Here is a 16,089-nt window from a genome sequence, read left to right as displayed (position 1 = left end):
TTCTCTGCTGAGATTCCCTATTCATTCTTTGTCTTTGTTTTGACTATTTCTCCCCTTTAATGTCTTCATTATATTTTAAGTAACTTTTTCTTTTTTGCTAAATCAAGGAACTGAGTAATCTATGGCTCTGTTTCTATGGATTTTTCTTTTGACTATGCATCCCAGTGTCCTGTTTCAATGGGCAAAATGATGATACCTTGCAAGGATACCAGATTCTGTTATGTTTCTCTTCAGAATGTTGATTTTTTTGTTCTAGTATGCATGTGATCTTGAATTTGTGGTATTTGAATTTATTTTCTTATGGTGTGTCTGTTTCTTTTGGTTCGTAGGAAAACCTCTTAGTTTTGGGTCATAGTCTTCACTCTTGAGACTTGGGCCTTCTGAAATTTCAATGGAAATCCTTAGGTGTTTACCAAGTCTTTCTAACTTTTAGGAACTTTAATATATCTCCCTTATGGTGGAAAGCTGCCAAAATATCTCCTAACATTTTTTTAGGCTTCCAGCTGCTGCCTTCCACTGGGGTCGTTGTAGTTTCTCTTACATATCTAAAGTACAGGCATTAGTCAAGGATTTAAGAAATGTTTCTTTGCAGATTTTGGGGTTCCCCACTCTGTAGCATTCTCCTTTCTAGGATTTCTTTCCTCATTTTCCAACCTTTTTGACAACCCTAAACTTTCTTCTCTAACATATCAATTCAAAAAGACTGCATATTTCTGCTCATGTTTCAGATATCTTGACGAGGAATATTCTCTATAGAACAGATGTATAAATAAAAATCTCACCCTGTTTAGTTTGAGTCTTTCCAGAATTGAATCCACTTCAGTTTCTGCCAGCATTTGGCTGCTTTCCAATGCAATTAAACTTATTTTAGAGTAATTTGTCCAGGGTTTATAGTCGTTAGCTGTGAAAGTTTTAGTTTGATGCAAAGTACACTGTTGCTGAAGCCAGAATTTCCATTGTGTTATTGTTTTTAAATGTAACAATTATTATATAATGTCTCATGGAATTATGTTCTATTTCACATAGTTTTTGTTATTCTGTGGATCATTATAAAAATTCAGTGTTTACAATAGTTTTGAGTCACAGATACCTGGGCTTGTTGCATTCATAAAGCAATTGCTGAGCCTGCATATTTTAGGTATTTGTGGAAGAAAAGTAATAATATTACCCAGTCACATTCTTCAAGAAGCTTGTTATCATTTATTCATTTCTTCAGTTAATATTTATTGGATACCAAATATAGTGAAGGAAAACAAGAAATAGTTTCTGCTCAAAAAACTGAGTGAACTGTAATGAGGTAAATAGAAATTAGTTAAATACCCAGGCAGTCAAACAAACCATAAAAAAAGGTACAAAATGTGCTTCCTATAAGCCTCTATACAGTTAATAGTCATTATTCATGGATTTAGCTTTTGAGAATTTGCCTTCTTGCTAAAATTTATTTATAACCCCCAAATCAATAATCATGGCACTTTCACAGTCTTCGTGGACAAAGCACAGAGTGGCAAGAAATTGAGTCACCTGGCATGCACATTCCCAGTTGAGGTTGAACAAGGTAACGCTCTGCCTTCTTATTTCAGTTCTCACACTGTAAATAAGTATCCTTTTCGTGGTATATTTAGTGTCTCTTTTTCATATTTTTGTACTTTTTGTTGGCGTTTTGCTGATTAAAGTGGCCCCCAAGTTTAATGCTGAAATGCTGTCTTGTGTTCTTAAGTGCAAAACAGTAGAAAACAGATATGTAGGTAAGCTTCATTCGACTAGAGTTATGGTGCTATTGGTCCTGAGTACGTGGTTCATGAACAAGCAATATATCTTAAATGAGATGTTTTAAAACAGAAATACACATAAAGCAATGTGTGTGTTGATCAGTTGATGAAGATGTTTTGACCAGAGGTTCATGGAAGCCCCTCCCCTCATTTCTCCGAGGAGCAAATGTTCATCATTTGATCATTCAGTTTTTGCTGTCACTTTCCAAACCTTATTGACTGTCAGTAATGAGAATCAACCATAGTTGGAAGTGCCAGTCTTGACTGGGGTCCAGAAAAGACTTTATTGAGACAATGACATTTGAGCTGATATTGAATTAATCAGGCAATGAGTGGGTCAGAAAGGAGGACCTTTATGTGAGTGGGAACAGTATGTGTACAGGCTGGGGAGTAAAAGAGCTCTGGGAAATATTCATAAACTAAAATAAGTGATTCTTAATGATAGACTGCATGTTAAGAGAGATGAGGAAGAAAGAGCACAAGGGATGATGAGGGTATTTTGTTGTCCAGAGCGTTAGGGCTAATGCCATTTGCAGTAATAAGGAGTGCAGCATGAGGACACGTTGAGGCACCTGTTTTGTTAGGCCATAATGTATTTGAGGTGCCTTGAATATACCAAAGTGGAGACATAAACTTGGAAATCGGATGTATAGTTTTAGGGTAAAAGTGGATGCTTTGGCCTTTCTTCTTCCCTGTTCTTTTAGCCAACTGCAAAGTTAATGACTTTCTAGTGCTAACAATTTCTATTATGCCTAAGTTTTCTATTGACCTTTCCAAATAATATGCACCTAATTAGTATTTATTGACTGTGAGTACCATGTATGTTCTAGGCATTATATTAGTTATTCAGGACATAGTTTTGAACAAGAAAAAATTGCTGTCCTCAAGGAGCTTACTTTCCAGTAAATATACTATGTCAAGTGGGCGGGGAAGGATTTTTGAGGCATTAACATTTCATTCGAGATCTAAACGGTAAAAGAAAAAGAGTCATGTGAAGATTTAGAGGGAAGGAAGTTCCAGACTGAGGAAACATCCAGAGAAAGTCCTTGAAGTGGGAAAGAACTAATCTTATCCCGTGTGACTGGATCTTATAGGATGAGGGGAAGAACACTAGGGTCCTTATCATTTATGGCCTCTGGAGAAAATAGCCTACTTAGACTAGTTTACCAAGTAATGGTTTAGTAAGCCTTTTGACTCCTCATATCTACTCCAAGATGTTAAACCAGAAAAATATTTAAATAGAATAAGGAATGTCAGGAATGTCACTTTTTGAGCATTTATTTGATATTGTCTTAAATTCCTTAAAAAGAATTGACTATGCGTTTCTCTCATTCTATGTTACCCACATGTCCTCATTTGTTTGAGGCAAGACAAGACAAGAGATTGGTGACTTTGAAGATCTCTGTGTATAGGACATAGAGGTATGCTTTGGTTTGTGAGAACACAGGCAGTTTAAACTAGAATAAAGTATGACAGCCTAAGAGCTGTGTAGAATGAAATATGAGAAACTAAATAATAATAGAATTGTTTTAATGTTACTTGAAGTAATTTAAAAGAGGAATTCTCCTGCCAGGAACTGTCAAATCCTCTCAACAATGCTTGGTTACAATTAAAGTTTCTTTCCAGACTGTCATTTAGTTCTTTTGGGGGGATTTGAAAAATTATGTGTTTGTCAACTAAGCAGGACTCCAAATTCCTGTTATTTTCCATTTTTATTCATATTTTTCCACATGTCAGAATCTTCCATGGGAAACAATTGGCCCTTTCTCAGAAGGTAACAATGTACATGCAAATCACACTTGCAGACATGAATATAGATCAATTAGAGTCTTATAGATACTGTGCAGGTTATTTATGCCCAACCCACTCCTTGGAAGTAAGAATAAACTCAGAGAGAATTTGTGGGTGGAGAATATCTCAAAAACCTAATCTAATAATTGTGGAACATATGTCCCCCATCGATTTCATAAAAATCCTTCTTCTCCTGTCCCCAACATATCCACTTAAGTTAATTTAGGCAAAGTCTTCACAGGTAAATTGAAGTAAAGAGGTGAGATAAATCACATAGATATTATAGAAACAGAAAATTGCTACTTAGAAAAAAAATCCTACTTTGGCTTGAACGTCTAGTGAGCCTTTTTATACCACTTATATTTATCAAAGGGCCACTTACTCATTTCCCAGTTTGTCAGGTTGATCTTTTGTCTTATGTATTTTGGGAATATGGGCATCTAGTCAAATCACCTGTGTCCAAGGAATTTCCATGGATTCTGGAAAATGAACACTAGAAAGGTTGTGAAAGATCGTCTTGTCCATTTGATCAAGGCTCCTCTGCCAGTTGGTGGCAGAGTCAGCCCTCATATTTCTAGCCAATGCTCTGTCCTTCACCCCAGTCTAGAATAACTCTATCAGAATGTTTTATTGGATCTCATTTGGCTAGATTTACTTGATACATTTTTGCTGCTGTACACTGAGCCTCAGTACAGTTCTTATGGCAGGTACTTCGGCCAAACTAGGTTAAACTCATCCTTCAAAGATTTCTCTTTAAACACCCAAATATGAATGAATGAAGATTTTGTTCCATGTGTAAATCACCATTATGTGTCTCAATTCTATTTTCTCTAGAAAGGCAACAAGAAACAGTAAGCAACAATTCTTTTAGACTATTTTATATGGTCTTCAATTTTACATTTAATTTCCTAAATATATATATTTGCAACTGACAGGTTCTAGGTCAATATTTCCTCTTGGGAGTTTTCAGAAATGTTTACCTATCGGATTCTAAATTTGATAGACTGCATGGGGGTGTCAGTTTACACAGGGAATCAAAGGACAGACTTTATTTATATAGCAATTGATATATGCAAGATTTAATTATATAATTTGTTGAAATCCAAGTGTTATCTGCATCTACCATAAAGTTTCAACTTTATGAAAAGGCATGAAAGTCTTCAATTTGCTCCTCAAGAACTTCTATTTTCTTTTTGGCGAGCTGCCTTTGCATTGTAATTACCTGGTCACATAATCTATTGCTTCCCCTTTTTTTTCATTAATTCAACATTCAACAAACATTTGTTAATGACGGCTGTTTATTTGGCACTGGAATCTAGAAGTAGATAAAACAAATTCCCTCCCCTTAAGGAACTTCCATTCTAATGGGGCAGCAGTAAGCATGCAGGGAAGTAAAGCAGGAAAATATGATAAATGATTCAAAGGTGAACTAATTGGACAACACATAACTTATTTCAATAAATATCCTGGCGTGGAAAAGTTTTTTGGAACATGACAAATAACTCAATTGCTAGAAATTGGAGTCTGATAGCTATAATATATCCTTTAGATGCCAACAATCTAATCAAACGATCACCAGAATCCAAAAACTTAAAGGAACTGTGAAAAGAGCAAGCATTTCAATTTGAGTATTGACGGAATACTTCTCCCTGCCTTTATTGCAAGGTAAATAGTTTTCCTCCAGTTTTGTTTACATTTGGTAATTGTATCAAGCACTTATTTTCTTCTGATAATGCATTAACTTAAAAGTAGCTTTTACGAAGCAATAGTGACTTTTCTATTATTGAGTATCTGTTTCAAAGTCACTTAATTTTCCAAGCCAAATTTTGTGTGGTTTCATGCAGCCAAGAATAATTTATTTGCAAATGTACCAATGGCATACAATCATCTAAACAAGATTGAATTTTTTCTCCAAATAATATTCTACTGAAAGTTTAAATGTTTCTAGTCTATGTTTAGTTAGAATTTGAATAGGCATGTGTAGCTACTTGAAAATGTTCTCTGATAGTGAAATATTATTTAGGAAACGACCCTGTAAACATACTTTCTTTAAGAATACACACACATTCATATGTCCTACTCAAAGCAAATATTATTTGGAAAACAACATTGCTCAAATGAAAGAAAAGTTCTACGTGCTAAAGAACTAATTAATTTGGCAAATATATTGTAGGTATAAAGAAGCATGTGCATTCTCTTACCATATTTATTAAGAAAGTTCTCTTCACTTTGCATTAACAGTTCTATACAAAAATGTTTATAATAAACATTAAAAGTTTAATGGAATTTTAAAAAACGATCTCTGAAGGCATATTCTCTGTCACAATACTAGCACAATATCCTAAATGAGCCATAGTTGTTTACCTCTTATTGAGTCATAAGATTTAAGAGCTTGTGTACTCTTTTATGGGTATTTCCTCAGTCACTGCCATGGGGCCGTCTTTGATTTTAATTACTATGGAATATAGAGAGGTTGTCACAATAACCTCAAAACAAGTAAAACTTTCAAAGGAAGAATTTCCCAAATTTGGATAGTTATACAGTTATTTGGGGGCCCTGAGTTACACAGGCTCCAAAAGTTTGATGTGTGTACATCTCGTGGGTATGGACAATGATAGCCAGCTATCAGTGTTAGTCGGGGCATATATTCACTTTTCCTTCTTATAGGAGAGGTGCGTTCATGTTGAACCAGCCACGTTTTGCACCCTGGTTCTTCCTGAAGCCATCAAGTTTGGTTAAAAACAAGAGTATAGACCTTGTTTATTCAAAAACTTAACTGATCTCTCTGGCAGGGGGAAGAAAACCAGATCTATAGCTTCAGTCGTCATAATTTTAAGGCCTTAAGATCTAAATTTAGGAGGATAGTGCTTGAGGAAGAGTGACCCATCGTGTGGTGTCAAAACAGACACGAGTATATTTAACACTATTTGTCTATCTCATGTGAATCCTGGTTCTCGGCCATCAAGTATTTCTCATATGTCTTAGAAAGGTCTGTTCTTTTCACACCAGCCCTAACAGTATCTGAATGAAGCCACCTCTCAAAACTTTATGTCCAGGATTTCATCACTGATACCTCTTGTGTACAAATATGACTATATCTATCCTCAAGGTTTTCCTCGTGTTGCAAAAACATTTAGTAAGTCTCGTGTCACCACGTGTCTTATTTTCCTCCCTTAGTCTTAGATCCCTGATGTACAGCACTCAGCTTTTCTGATATTCATCACTGAAATATTTTCTAGTATTCATTTAGCCAGCCATTTAGGAACTATTGATTAAGTGTGTATTACATACCAGGCTTTGCATCACACTGTAAGGTTGCAACAATTAGTAAAACCAGAAACTTTCAGTTAGGTATTTCTGAGAAAAAGGTAATGAAGCAAATCATGACGGCAATGTGCTATGACCTTGATCATGGTAGGAACAGAGCTGTGCAGAAATCCATAGCAGAAAGCACTTAACTATGCCTGGAGATGCCAGGGAAGGCCTTCCAGCCAGGAGGATAAGGATCCAGAGCAGGACCAGCTCCCGCAGTTTCTCCCTCTTCTAAGCCCTATTTTTCTTATGAAAGGCTTCAAATACTCACACTTCCACATCTCATCTTGATTAGGAGGTAATTCCTAGCTTGGCTTTCCTTCCCTTCTTCATTTAACATGTATTTATTAGGCACCTAAAGTATGCACAGCACTCTCACAGCACTGAGAATACAATAGTGAGCCAAATAAACATGGACCCTGCTCTTGTGGAATGCATGTTCTGAGGAGGAAACCAGTCATAAACATTTCATAACCCAAGTACTTGTTTAGCTGTGATTGTGTTGAGGGCTGTGCATGAAAGTTATGTCAGGTACCCTGTGTCCATGTAACATGGATCCTGGCATAATGTGGGGTCAAGGGAATTCCTTGAGAAGCTAAATTTTCAACTGAAATGTGAGGCATGATTTAGAGTTTGCCAGACAAAATGGGGGCAGCTTGAGTGAAGGCTCCAGAAATATAATGCAAGCCAGCCATATAGACCAGAGCTCAGAAGATGAGGTATGTTTTGGAAAGAACTGATAAACAGGGCCAGATCATGCAGTGACTTATGGGCCACTTTAAAGGTGTTGGGCAAAAGGTTTTAAGGGTCGGGGTGGGGAGTGGAGGGACACAGGAAACGATCTCCAATCTGCATTTTAAAAATAGCCCTGTGGCTCTTGTGCTGAGATTTGAAAAAGGGAAAATTCCCCTGGGGGTCTTTACAAACCAGTCTGCATCCCTAAAGGACTACTGAGTAGAAGATTAAACAGATAAAGTCTCAACAGGGACCAGAGCTGCCACTCTGGCATCTGCATCTTGTCAGCTATTCTAGGGGTTCAGTAGTCAGCAGAAGACCCCTACTGAAGCAGGCATCTTTGGGGAGCATCAAGGAAATGATGCAAATTGCTCATTGCTTTTGCTCTGTCACTCGTTCTCCAGGCTTGCTATTTTCTGCTTTCCTTTAGAAAACACTGAACTGCTTTTATAACAGAAAAACCCTAAGTACCTCAATGTTCCTACTTTTCTCTTTAAGCATTTACGAATATATTCTTTCTACTGTACATCCAGCCTTTAACACTAAAGACAGTCTCTAGATAATGGATGCATAACTGGGCATCATGTAACAAACAATAGTTTCTCCAGACTGCCCAGCGTTGCTTACACTCCAGCTGTTTTTATTGTTAAATGCAACTTTGAATTTCAGCTAAGATGTGTTTAAGGATGCAGATTTATCACACAGGCTCTAATTATGGGAAAAAGTGTTACTTAGTCTCAACTTGATTACTGGAACAAGCTTCTAATTGGTATTGCTGACTCCAGTTTCCACTTCTTCTGATGCATACAACAAATACGCTGGGCCAGTCATGCACAGAATTGTGAAGTCCAATGAATTGATATGCTTATTCTGTATTTTACTCTTGATCCTTCCATTTCTCATGGAACTCCCTCGAAGCCTCCAGGCACAAAATCCCTGTAAGCTGCCTTGTGGGGGTCCCAAAAGGATCTTCAGTCTCCAGGAGCAAGGCATTGTATCTTCTTTCTTCCTGCAAAACTTTCCTGTCCTGTGTCTCATTCTCTCAGTCTCTACATCTCACCAAACTAAACAGTATGATTTTAAGCTCAGGTAAGATGGGCTGATCGTAATTTAAAATGCCACCTTGTCAGAAAATATTTGATTCTCTGAACATCAGCTTTTGGAATTTTAACAAAGCCTTGAATATTGTGGGAATATCAGGTGTTGTGGCATGAATATAAGGGAGGCAACTAAAAATGGAAGAACTTTTCCCAAAGTCTCTTGTATAAGAACACCAGTTACCATTTGGATTGTTTCAAAGTTTACAGATATTTTTTACATCAGTATTTAATCCTTTTTAACAATCTTTTAGCTTAGGTGAGAGGATGATTATCTGCTTGATTCCTTATACAGGGCATAGTCGTAGAATGTGGAGAGTGTATCTCTATGGAGTTTAGATAGAGGTATTACTCGCTAGGGACATTATATTTATTTACCTATATGCCAGCTCTCAAAATAAAAAGACACATGAAGTAAAATTAGTTTAATAGGATCATAAATAGAAATCATGAGTAAGAAAAAGAAGCAGAAATGTGTTAATTCAAAGGATTAGAACTATTATGATTATTAAGCATAAAGCAGCATTATCAGTTTCTAGAAGTTAATCTAAATGGGAGATGTTATAGATTACTTGGTCTCATAAGCTAAAAAAATGTAGCAGTTGTAAGGAGAATCAACCATTTTTACTTCCCTGACACTAAATTTGAAAGATCTATTGTGTACACTTCATAGAACAGAGAATGAATGATGAAATGAGCAAATGTCTCAGTAAGTGTGGTTTTATAAATAAAACCTAAAAGAATCCTAGGTTTCTCAGTTCTGGACTCTGGCTCAGGACAGTTTAAGGGCTTGTTCCTTTGTCATTTGGAAAACCTTAGCCCTTCCTCTTTTTGTAGCTCTATGGGAGATCTCACCTGTAATTCTGTGCCAGCTACGTTCCTGCCTCCCAATGGCTGATGCCTATTTTTGTCCTTTCCCTCTTCTCTGCGGTCTGCTCTGGCTCTACTCATTACCTTAGACATGCCAGGACCAGCCGCTCCTGTCACTCTGTGTGGAACTGCCCGCTTGGTGGTGCCCACCTGCCTCTTCCTCCAAAGTCTCCTCAGGGGGCTATTTTCCCCTTAGAGTGACTTAGAGCTCCTTGATGTTTCTTTACTTTACGGTCAATACTTTGCTGTTCTTGCGCCTTCGTTTTAGAAGGAGGACCCCATAGGAATGTGCTGGCCCCCAGAGATGCTGTGTTCCTAATGCCTTTACCAGCCCTCCGGCGTCAGCTACCTCAACTTGTCTGACTTCTTTCTTACTAGTGGTGGTTTTTCTCACAGGAGTTCTATTTTCCCAGGCTCTTGCCTCACAGTCCATCCAATATGTGAGTATTAAATTGAGCCTCACTCTGAACATGTTTCAAGTTTATACACATGAGGCTCTTTTGGACCAACGGCAGCAGGGGATACAGCTTTATAGCACAGAGTGTTGTATAGCTCGACATATCAGCATACCTGAGCCTCAGTTCTGATCCAGCTGGGCCCCCATTGCAAAGTGAAGCAGAAGTGGATTTCAAAATTCAATTTCTTTTTGCCATCCCTGATAATAGTATTTAAAGAGCAATTCAGTGAAGGATGTTCTGTGAGACTAGTATAGTACAAGTACATAGATTCTAGTTTTTTTTTTTTTAACTTGATCCAAGAAATGGGTTTTCAGTGATTAGAAGAGTGAATGGATAGTTTTGAAATCATGCTTTATTTGATGGGATTGGAAAAATAGATTCTTCATCTTATTTACACCATGTGATATAATTGATGCCAGGATAACTATGGAAGAGCAAAGAAAAGTTTTTGTTTTCTCCTTGAAATTTCTAGTGGTCATTTTCTTGAGAAATTATAAACAGAGTTTTTCTTAACAGCCAATCTCATTTTCTGCAGCCTTGCTCCTGACTAAATATGGCACATCTGAGAACAGGGAGAGATTAATGGAGGATGGCCATAGTTCATTTTTAGTGGGCAGCTGTGATGGATTGAACACCACCAGCTGCACTGAACTAAGTTTTCTGGCAAATCCTGTTTCTGATAATACACTGTCCAGAGTATTGATCATGGTAACCTCTAGTTGTAAATTCATGTCTGAAGTTAAGACTTATAATAAGGCCCATTTGTCAAGCATGGCTCAATCAAAGATTATAATTGGCATTAATGAGTCCTCAGCAAAGAACAGGATTGGAGTACCTGTCAAGGATTGGTCCAGGTCAGTGCATCCATCAGTCATCACCATCTGGAATGGAAGCTGAAGCTGTGCTGGGAATTAGGGAAGTTACTGCTGGAAATCTTTCCTTCTTGATGGGCAGGTGTCCACAGTCCTTGTTATGAATTATGTTTGGACTGAGTGAATGACCTTTTTGACACTGCTCAGCACCATCATTCCTTAATCTTCTCTTGTGGGAAATCCATTCAAAAGATCATTTTAAAAGCCTGCAGAGAGGGTTGAGGTTCAGTTTAAACTTAATTCCAAAACCCAGGATTTGTCAATCATAATATTGGCAGACACTTCACATGCATATTTTGGAAGCAAGATCAAAACCCCTCTCTACTTCTCCATCAAGGATCAGCATCAAGAACATTGTTGGGGCCATTCTTCTAGGTGTGTGGTCTGTTTCTCATAGGATTCCATCTTTTCAGTATCATTTGTGTTTTCATTCAGTCCCTTAAAGGGCTAATGCCTCCTTTGACTTTCATCTCTCCCTTTGGTCATACTCTCATCCATGAGACTGGTCAAGTCTTTTATTAATATATTGCCTAGATTTTTCTCTGTGCATGTATTTCCTTTGTGAATCTCTCCTGTACTCTATTTTTTTCTTATTTACTTTTAAAGGTTACATTAAAAAAAATGAGTACCAACATACCCCCCACTCCCCCTACCCCACTCCTTTCACATCAACAACCTCTTCCATCATTGTGGCACATTCACTGCACCTGATGAATACATTTTGGAGCTCTGCTGCACCACATGGACAGTGGTCTACATTGTAGTCTACACTCTCCCCCTCTCTATATTCCCAACATTCTGGAAATTGACAAATAGGTAAGGTTTCATTATGAATTTTGGTTACATTCTAAGAACCTGACAAATACTATCTCATTTCTTGATCCTCCCTTCATTATGCTTCCTTAGTTTTTCATATCTGAGGGATTATTACTTTTCACACTTAATTCACTTCTATTATAATAATGCCTCTGCAAAAGTTTTGGTTCATAAGATTAATGGTGATTGGCCCCTTTTTAAATCATCAAGCTTTTTCTTCTCCATTTTTTGAATAAACATTTATGATCTTACTATGTCACTGCAAGGAAGCATGAGACATCAGAAATTCATGCCTTCGAATATATTATACTTCATTGGCTGATGAAGCAGCATCATGGGAAAATGCCATTCCATCATGCATTTTTTTTCATCTAATAATTGTTTAACATTTCCTGTATGTGTCAAGAATTGTGCTCAGTGCAGACCCATACAATGTTGACAAAGAAAGCCAAAGTTTCTACCTATCCTCAAGGAGCTTACATTATGAGTTAATGTTAAATTATGCAGTATGTTAAGGCAAGATAGTAAAATAAGCACAGTGCCTACTTTCTTAAAGTTTAGAATTTCAATGAGGTTATAGGATAAATGGGTGTGTATTAAAGTTGTAAGTCAGTTAAATGTGTACATTAAAATACCTCTACCCTCAAATGAAAATTTTCTTGGTTCACAGCCAAGTTAATAAGGGGAAAAAACATCTCCTCACAGTCAACTACTATGTGCAGAGACTTAAGTTATTTCCATACACAAAAAATTTGCTGTGTTTGAATGTTAGAGTATCTGGCATATAGTATGTATGTGATGTGTTTTTAGTATCACTAGTAGTATTTTTAGTGCTAATAATAAAATTGCTATATTTACGTGCCAACTTTGTAGGATTGTACTAGGTAAAGTACATGCTACCTCATGTAACCTTTACAACAATTTTATAAGGTGGATATTGCTATTCTGAATTCACAGATGAGCTTCTAAGAGGTTAGACAATTTATTTATAGCTATACAGTTGGAAAGTGGCAGAACTTGGATTTGAACCAATGACTGTCAGACGCCAAAAGCCTGTGTTGGTTTTGTTATGCCATGCTGCCATATTCCATTCTTTCTGCATCTTAACAACTATCTTCTTGGTGCAATATCTTGATAAGTCTTTGAGTAAGGGTATTAGTGTTTGCATGGTCTGCTGCATCTGATTTTCCACAGTCAACTTTATAAATTTCTGAGGTCCGTTTGTGTTTTAAACTCACATGACCTATTTAAAAAATAGTTAATATGGGTTAATGTCATCCGTAGGATTGCCTTATTGTGGAAAGAAATCAAATACAGCTCTCCCACTCAATTTCTACACACATAGACACCCTCACACATAGAGAAAGAAAATTGTTAAAAATACTCATGAGTGCATTATTTAGCCTTGAATATTTATATTACATTATTTATATATGAGCTTATTGCAGTATGTGCAAGGTGGGCTCAAAATGCATCCTATAAATGTTATGGTTTCATCTTATGGTATTTTTCCCCATGACATTTTAAAGCTGCTTCTCTTTTTACATGAAAGAGTTTTTAGAAACAATTTATAGATTCCTTTTTCTTTTCAGATAAACATATCATTAAATTTTATTGCCATAATACACTATCCAACACCCTAGGTAGCCCATCTTTTAAAAAATTGCCCAATGATTATAAATCATGAATATTAAACACTATATTTAATAAAGAGCCTCATTACATACTAGTTAGTGGTTCTAGCCACTGAACCAATTTCACCCCATCATCAATTTTGTTTGATCTTTAATAGCATCAGATGAGATATACTTCATCGTGAGGGCCAAATAAAGGGAGTACTTAATCATTTGAGCAGCTCAAATGAACAATGTAGACATAGTGTGATAATTTAATTTGCCTAGTTGATTAGTTCTCACTAATTCTCCCCAAAAGTGATATAATGAAAAGTTCAAGAATGATCCATGATTCTATTATGGGTTATAGAGATCCACCTAACTATCCCTGTCTCTGGCATAATTTGGGTCAAGTTTACTTAGGAAATCTACCCTATTTTGTTATATTAGCCATATATGCAATCCTTTTTTTGTTACTGTTAAAGTGCTAAAAGCCTAGTGTGAAGCGAATCCTCACTGGATGTGAGGCAGAAAGCAAATGGGTATTGCTGTTGAGGCTGGAAAGTTGCAATGTTTATCTACCACAATAAATTACAGAGATGGCAGTAGGAAGGTTCATTAATGAGAAGACCTAATAAATTAGGAAAACACAAGTCTGTAAGGTAAGGAGATGGTTGTCAACTAGGAATCCTATTCTTTCTCAACCTTCCATACCTTCTGAGGACTACTGAAGAAAAATTTGGCAGTGCCAAAAAATATATAAATATACAATGCGGAAACCCCTGCAAATTGTGCCAGATAGAGTCTCATAGTTTGGAAAACACAATGGACTAGGAATCTGTTTCTGCTGCATCCTAGATGTGCAATCTGGAGAAAACTTGTTGAACTTCTCTAAACTTTTATTTTCTTACCCCTAGAGGTGGGATGATAATATCAGCCTTACAATGTTGTTGGGAAGATCAGGTAAGCATGTCTGGAAAAAATTCTGCAACCACAAAGTGTAATCCACATGAGATGGGTTATTTTGCTGAAACCAGATTAGTTGGCTACTCTTTCAGGGACTTGACTGCTGAGTTTCCTGCTTCTTTAGCTGTAGGGAAAGAGAAGGAAGTGCAAATGCTTAATTTCACAGTAAACATGGAAATGGTAAGCAACACTTAGTGAAGTTAGTAAAACTCTACAAGGCTGGAGAAGAATTTTAGAAAACCATTTTTACATGAAAATGAGGCTCTTTCCTCACTTCTAGAGATTCTGAGTGAATGAGACTTTGGGTTCTGAAGTCAGACAGACCTGAGTTGGAATCCCAAGTCTGCCACTCAGTAGCTGAATAAACTTGGGAAAGTTTTAGCTTAAATCTTCTCTTTTGTAAATTGGGGTTAATTGACCAACTTACTGTTGGCCAATTAACTTATAGTATACTTATACTATACATAAGACTTTGCAAGTAAGTGTGTAGCACATCGACAGGCCTGTATCAAGTGTTCAATAATTGTTTGCTATTATCATTATACCAAATCTATCCTGTTCATGTTCAATCAAAGGCAGCAGCAGGCATGCTCCAGCAGAGACTCTCACAGACCAAGATTCTTCCTTTCAGCAAATTCTCAGCGCAAAGCATGGAAGAATGTGAGATTTTTTCACTGCATGGGCTGCTGCCACATGCTTAAACCTCTGCCTAACTTGCTGGTCCACAGATATCTCATATACAAGAGCTGAGCCCCAGAATCACCCCAGTTCTGTGCTGGTGGTCCCCTCCACTTTGATTCCTTCTGAGCATGGCAACTTGATATAGGTTGTGTATGTATATGTATATGTATAATAGAGATTATGGTTAAAAAGTGAGGGTGAGTGATGACTGAAGGCCCCACAAGAGAATGAGAAGCAAATACCTGAATTAATGTTTATTTTCTAGTCTATCTGTCTGGGCTCCAAGGTGCCCCCAATCAACTCTCAACCTGTCTTCCTAGTCTCACCAGCTATTTGCTATCTTTCTTCTCACTACCACAGTGCCCCCTCCCCTCCTCTCTACCTCCAAATTCCACAGGATTCTGTGCTTTAGAGCTTTTGTAGAGTACTGTGTCTTCTGCCCAGAAGCTTTCCTTGCCTTTTACCTACCAGGTGAATTTCTACTCATCTTTTGAGATACAGATTAAATGCTACTCTTCAGTGAAGTCCTTTCTAATGCTCCACAGACTGATAGTCTCACTATCATATATGTTTTCTGGCACCTTATAAATAGTAATAAAATTAAAAAATATTGATCATGATTGAGAAGCTTCTCTGTGCTGAGCACCCTGCAGGCAATATATTATCTGATGCACATGTAACCTTGGATGCAGCAAGTTTTATAATTATGTCCATTTTACAGATGGGGAAAGTAAGTCATTTGTCTGGGGTTAGAAATATAGTGAGAGAGTTCTATGTGTATCTAAAGCTTGATCTCTTATTCATCAGGATAATCTTAATTTTTTGGCATAATAACCTCTTTACAAAGCTGAGATTCCCTGTTTTATTCCTCTTGAGAATAACATAGTAGATGCTTAATAAATGTTTGCTCAATAAATGTTGATGTGCATCCTCAATAAATAGTTATTTAGTGAATAAATGCAAAGCAGTAACACATATTTAGGAGATGAGTTGATATACAGTAGTCTTCACTGCCAAAGTGCATTAACAGCACTGTAATTTCAGGGTTTGAATTATTACTTTTTGATGCATTTACTTACCATAAATAATCTATCTCAGAAATAGTTACA

Source organism: Dasypus novemcinctus, chromosome 2 (assembly GCF_030445035.2).
Source record: "Dasypus novemcinctus isolate mDasNov1 chromosome 2, mDasNov1.1.hap2, whole genome shotgun sequence".
In the NCBI taxonomy this organism is placed as follows: domain Eukaryota; kingdom Metazoa; phylum Chordata; class Mammalia; order Cingulata; family Dasypodidae; genus Dasypus; species Dasypus novemcinctus.
The sequence above is the reverse complement of the archived record's forward strand: the minus strand, read 5'-3'. Positions refer to the sequence as shown.